This window comes from Gymnogyps californianus, chromosome 26 (genome assembly GCF_018139145.2).
Source record: "Gymnogyps californianus isolate 813 chromosome 26, ASM1813914v2, whole genome shotgun sequence".
Lineage (NCBI taxonomy): Eukaryota > Metazoa > Chordata > Aves > Accipitriformes > Cathartidae > Gymnogyps > Gymnogyps californianus.
Window position 1 is genome coordinate 1,826,845 of NC_059496.1, and position 5,547 is coordinate 1,832,391.

At 45.3% G+C, this 5,547-nt stretch overlaps 1 pseudogene; it reads left to right on the forward strand.

Moving 5' to 3' along the window:
- The first annotated feature begins 683 nt into the window (after nt 1–683).
- LOC127025983 (ribosomal protein S6 kinase alpha-3-like) lies at nt 684–3,945 on the forward strand (annotated as a pseudogene).
- The last annotated feature ends 1,602 nt before the right edge of the window (nt 3,946–5,547 follow it).

Here is a 5,547-nt window from a genome sequence, read left to right on the forward strand (position 1 = left end):
GAGACCAACTTCAGTACCGGTTCCCGGACACATGGATTATTGGTATGTGTGGGATGAATGGGTGCGGGAGAGACAACATCCAGGGAGGCAAAAGGGGCTGAGGGAAAAACTAACCTGTAAAGTAACTTTGGCCGTAGGTAAGGCTACAGCCCCGAACGACGACCAGACAAGGCCCTCCCCGACTCCTGCCCCACCTTACAGTCCCTGTACCGACCTCCCCCCAGACCTTCCTGTAGCAAGGGTGGGACTTTGCCCCATGGTTTCAAATGTTTTGACTAATCTGGCCGCTTTACGCCAGGGGGGTGACTATGCATGCCCCACATCGACGGTTTATACTAATCCATCGTGGAACCCAAATGATTTAGCCTTATGGGGCTGTACAATGCCAAGATTAAGGGAGGATGCAGAAACACGGGCGCAGTTATTGTCAAATCTCTGCACGGGACACAATCCTAACTGGGGGGACACCCAAATCCTTATTCCGAGAATCATTTCTGCCCAGATGAAAGAGAGAAGGTATTAACTAAGGATGCGGAATTAGCACGACAGGTGGGAGGAGGGAGAAATCCGTGGCCGACACTAAATCCAGACGGGAACTATAATATGGCCGGAGACAGAGCCCATTGCCAAACAGCCCTAAAAAATTAATAGAGGCAATTGGAGCATGTGGAGAACGTAGGGTGATGTTCACAGAAGACGATGTTAAATTTTACCTGCAGAATTAGCACTGTTTAGACCATGTACATAGTGGTGGAATAATATACCGGGACCTAAAACCAGAAAACATCCTTCTTGATGAGGAAGGACATATCAAATTAGCAGATTTTGGCTTAAGTGAGGTGTCAATTGATCGTGAAAAAAAAGCCTTCTCTTTCTGTGCAACAGTGGAATATATGGCGCCAGAAGTCATTAAGAGCGGAGGCCTTACACGGAGCACAGACTGGTGGTCTTTTGGTGTTGTAATGTTTGAAATGCTCACTGGTACTCTGCCTTTCCAAGGGAAAGACAGAAAAGAAACCATGACACTGATTCTCGAGGCCAGACTTGGAATGCCCCAGTTCTTGAGCCCGGAAGCAGAGAGTCTTCTGCGAGTGCTCTTCAAAAGAAACCCGGCAAACAGATTAGGAGCAGGCCTAGATGGAGTTGAAGAAATTAAGAGGCATGCATTCTTTTCTAAATAGATTGGAATAAATTATACAGGAGAGAAATTGATCCCCCTTTTAAACCTGCAACTGGCAGACCTGAAGATACGTTTTATTTTGACCCTGAGTTTACAGCAAAACTCCAGAAGATTTGCCTGGTCTCCCACCTACTGCTAATGCGCATCAACTTGTTCAGGGATTTAGTTCTGTAGCTATTGCATCAAATGACGAAAGCCAGGCAGCGCAGACAGTTGGAGTGCATTCAGTTGTCCAGCAGTTGCACAGGAACAGCATTCAGTTTACTGATAGATACGAAGTGAAGGAAGATATCAGAGTTGGGTCTTACTGTGTCTATAAGAGATGTATTCATAAAGCTTTAAACATGGAATATGCTGTAAAGATTATAGACAAGAGTAAAAGAGATCCAAGAAAGGAGATTGAAATCCTACTGCGCTATGGCCACTATCCAAATATTATTACCCTAAAAGATGTGCATGATGATGGAAAATACGCATACATAGTAACAGAACTTACAAAAGGAGGGCAACTGCTGGATAAAATTCATAGACAAATTTTTTTCTCGGAACAAGAAGCTAGTGCCGTTCTGTTCACAATAACAAGAACAGTTGAGTACCTCCATGCGCAAGGGGTTGTTCATGGAGAGCTGAAGCCTAGCAATATTCTTTATGTTGATGAATCTGGTAATCCAGAATCCATTCGACTTTGTGAATTTGGCCTTGCAAAACAACTACGAGTAGAAAATGGCCTTCTGAGGAGTCCATGTTACACAGCAAGTTTTGCTGCACAGAGGTTTTACAGAGGCAAGGTTACGATGCTGCATGGACATATGGAGCCTTGGTGTTCTACTTTATACCATGCTTGCTGGCTACCCTCCTTTTGTAACTGGTCCTGATGATACCCCAGAGGAGATTTTGGCCCGAATAGGTAGCGGGAAGTTGTCTTCTCAGCGGTGGTTATTGGAATACCGTTTCAGATACAGCTAAGGACCTTCTTTCAAAATGCTTCATGTTAACCCACATCAAAGACTGACTGCAGCCCAAGTCCTTAGTCACCCCTGGATGGTTCCTGTGACCAGTTGCCTCAATACCAGCTAAACAGGCAGGATGCTCCCCGTGTAGTGAAGGGTGCAAGAGCAGCAGCTTACTCTGCTTTGAATCGTAATCAGTCACCAGTTTTGGGAGCCAGTCAGCCATTCTCCTCTTGCTCAGAGCATTATTTTTTCGTAAGGAATGGGTTTTTTAATCCCCTAAAATATTCTTTGTACAGGTAGAGATGGACAGTTTATGTTAAGCACTTAGCTTAAACAATCCGTTTCTATTAGCACTATATACTTTGTGCCATCCAACATCTTGTATGTTTTTGTAACAGTTCACAAGCAGTACAGTTCCGTGCTGTTTTCTTTAATGTATACATGCCTTGTTTTGCTTAGATATTGTTAATCCTTTTGACAATTAAGTCTGATTAAACAGGTCACCTGGATTAGTCAGCATTGTTGGACAGCTCTAAAGAAGGCTCACCGTTAAACAGCTATTGATGTAATGCTATGAAGATGTGTTTCTCCTTGCCTGTGCCTTTTCTACATTTCTGTGGTTTGGATGCTGCATGTCATGTTATGAAAATCAGGATACTGTTTGTAGTATTGGAAATGTAAACAGTGGATCTCTCACGATACACCACTCACTTGCGATGGACATTTTGATAGAAATTGGTTAGCCATTGGACTCCCTGTGTGTATGGTTTCTTCCTTTTTTGCCCCCCTTTTTCGCTTCTCTATTGTTTGTTGTTTAATCATGGTTTTTATGGACTGAGTTCTTCAAATTACAGCATATGATGTATACTTTTAAGCCCATGGTTGAAATAGTCACTACTGAGTTTTGAAGCACTGGGGAATCCATCCCAGTATTCCAGTTCTCCAAAAGAAACTAGTGCATTTCAGGAATAAGTTGCCAGAAGCCGCAGTTTTGCAACGGTTTCTCTGGCTGCAGCATACACCCTGCTTAAAGGGGAAGGTGGGCAGGGTCAGGAGGTGCTGCTTGGCTAAGGTGTTCTGCTCTCTGATTGCACTTTCTCTTCACTGTATGCTGCTAACTGTTTTAAGAACCAAAAGTTATATTCTTAAGTAAGCTTTTTTCCTCTCTTGCCTCTGCACGTACCTGCCCTATCTCTATCTCGGTCTCAGAGACTTGCCCTCTGTTTTGGATGGAGGGGTGGAAGAGTGTTTAGTTAACCTGTGTGGCAGGTGCACCCGCCCCGATAGAGACCGAAACTTGTGGAGGTGGCTCTGAGCCCTTATAAGGGAAACATATTGGGATTCGATATGCTGGCAGGCAAACGATGGTACCTACCTCATTTTTGTCCTACGGGACCATTAACGGGCGACGCTCCCAAACCGGACAAGCAAAAGGGCCAGTTCCCATTGAGAACATACAGGCCAACCCGTCATGGTAAAACTGCCCTCTGTTGGCACTGTACCCACGATCCTGGCGAAACCCAGAGGCTTACATGCCTGGGAGGCCTTAGATAGGAAAGGGAAAGGCCATCGCATAAGTACTCGATGGATAATTCCTAATTTCTGAGACCCGGTCCCAAGGCCCGAGGTGCAATTTGTGTCCTCTTGCAGGACTATGGAAAAGCAAACTATTCGGACACTCCCACTGATGGCAGTAACAACAGCGGGCATGGACAACAAGAACCTGGACAGCAAGGTGGTGGCTCAACTGATAGTGGGATTTGCACGTATGGTGAACTTAACTTCAATAACAGCCTGTCTGCCCAGCCCTAAGTCAGTAGAGGAGCCCCTACCAATCTTTGTGCAAACCACTAATATATCACTAACCCTTGAACTCCCATGGCAACAGTGCAATAATTCCAGCCGGGCCTGGGGAACGGATGGAAAGGATGGAGGTCACACTCATACCATCTATAGCTGGTCACCTGGCGCAATAAATGCCAATTCAATATGGAAGGCAAAGTGTAATTACCTCTTCCTACCCCCTAATAACGCCACGGGGTGGAGTTTTAATGGTACAATGCCATGCTTTAATGTTCCCTGGGGAATTACTGAACATCATGACCAATGGAAAACAGATGATCATTCCCTGCAATATACTGAACTGTTAAACGCCACCTGGTGTATTAAACACCCCGAGAGTAATGGTAGCAATTGCCCCAACGCTTGTCAAGAACCAGGGTTCAAGGGAGCCTGGGAAAAACATCCCCTCAATTGCACATGGGGACCTGACTGGATTGCGCAAAGGAATGGGGCACCACCAGTAAAAAAAAAAACAACACTTTGGGACTGCCAAACAGAAATGCAATGTAAAAACATAGATAAAAGGCCATTATTGTGATGATACATGCCCCGCCCCATTCAGGAAGCTTTGGTACAGGGCTGTCTGTGTAGTAATACCAGCTATGTGTGGCCCACTGCCCTAAAATGTAACGCTTATGGGGACTGTCCTCTCATGCCCCCACACAAGGCATATGCCAAACATCTGATGTGCCCGCCCCTCCCAATCTAGAGTCGGCATACTCCAGTGGCTGTCTGTATTCCCGGCTACACCCAACTGTTCCCGGGATGGCCTGCACAGTAGCCCTGCCTTCCCTTTGTCCCATTTACCGAGAAGGGCCTATAGCCCCTAAGTGGTGGGATCGCAGCCCCGGGAGATACAACCGCTAAAGAAGGGAACGTGGCAAAGAGCAAAAACGCGACTGGGATAGTGGCTGGAGGCCATGTTCGGAATGGGGACTGCCTCCCTCAAAAACCCACAAGCCATTTATGACCTATTGATGCAAGTATCTATTTGAGCCAATTCTACATCTGACAGCTTAGAACTCTTGAATGAACAATTACAACACACCAGCAAAATGACCGCCCAGCACCGAGCGGGATTAGACCTGATGCTGCTAAAGGAACACCTTTAGTATGGAGTGCTAAATTGATGAGTAGATGACTGCTGCGTTTATATCCCAAATGTATCCATACCCCTCCGAACCCAAATCGACAAAATGAAGAAAGCAGCAAAGGACTCAGAGGCAATTGCTGCCGCATTAAACATCAACTGGTTGGGAAAGATTTCCAGTGCGTTCGGGTTTTCCCTGTCGGGATGGTTAACCAGTCTTTTACAATCCTTGATAGTGGTTATAATCATAATATTGCCATTTGTATTGTATTAAGTTGTGTTAAACATATGATAACGTGTTCGTATCCGTTGTTACGTATGCTCCTTTAGAACTAACCCAAATAGCAGATGTTCCGTTAGAATTGTAAAATAGCCAAAGAAATGATGATTCATGATGAGCATCAATTCTCACCGAAACTGCGCTCCCTTTTAACTTTGGAGGCAAGAGGTGACTGTACCACCACTCCAAAGAAACCAGTCGG